The following is a 1,051-nucleotide window of genomic DNA, read 5'->3' as shown; positions in this document are numbered from 1 at the left end:
TGAAGCCCTCACTGCCTGGCTCCTGCCCTGGCACTACATCCAGGTGGTTTGTGGCTCTCTGGGGACAGATGGTGGGGGCTGTGGGGGGGGATAGGAGCCCATCCTGCAGTGCCCAGTGCCTGCTCCCAGCTTTTAAGCTTTTGATTATCCAGGGGGCTCAGGGCAGGGTTGGGGGGTAGGAGTGGGTCACTCTTACTGCTGAGAATCTAAAAGTTGGGGCCCCTGCCCCACACCATGCCATGCAGGTAGGTGCCAAATACAAGCCCTGGGAGCAGCCCCAGAGGCACAAGCTGCAGAAAGGTGGAACAGTGCCGAAGAAAGCTGGAGCTGGGGCACCTGCAGCTTGAGCAGGGCTGACTGCTCCTGCCTGCTAGTGGTCAGCTGGTCTCATACGGTTGCCTTGACCCCCTAGGTGCCCCTACACCTGGGCAAGGTGCTCTTATGGCACTTGAACAAACTGTGGGGTCCCCAGGCTGTGGGTCAGCTTGCCCCACGTTCACCCCAGTCTTCCCAAAAAGATGTCCCCGCATGCCTGTGGTGAGCTACAACACTCAGCTCCCACCTTCCCAGCAGTGAGCTCCCTGCTCTCTCCCCAAAGTGTCCCATTATTCCCCACGTGCCTCCTCTTGCCTTTTCTGCTCTTGAATTTCACCCCCTTTCCAACCCGCTGGGCTCAAGGTTGTCCAGGGAACCCCAGCTCAGCCAAGGGCAGCTATTTAAAGAGACAGGGCTGCCCAGGATTGGAGGTCTTCATGGGATCAGTATGCGGGACATGATGGGGTGGGTTTTGAGGGGCATTTCCCCCTTATGGCCCACCAGGCAGTGGTGGGGTTTTACCTCCTCCTGCCAGTTGTGGATCAAGCAGCTCCCACGGGGCACCAACCGTTTGGGCTGTTCTGCTGGCGTCTGCAGGGAGGTGGGCATCACAGGCACCACAATGGGGGGCATCTTGCTGGGGCAGGTCTCCCACTTTCCATGGCAGGGCAGCAACTCATCCTCACGGGGATCCTTCCCATCTTCACCCGGTGGCATCATGCTGGGTGCGGCTGGC

Source organism: Merops nubicus, unplaced genomic scaffold, assembly GCF_000691845.1.
Source record: "Merops nubicus isolate BGI_N331 unplaced genomic scaffold, ASM69184v1 scaffold31626, whole genome shotgun sequence".
NCBI lineage: Eukaryota > Metazoa > Chordata > Aves > Coraciiformes > Meropidae > Merops > Merops nubicus.
This window is presented reverse-complemented; position numbering follows the sequence as displayed.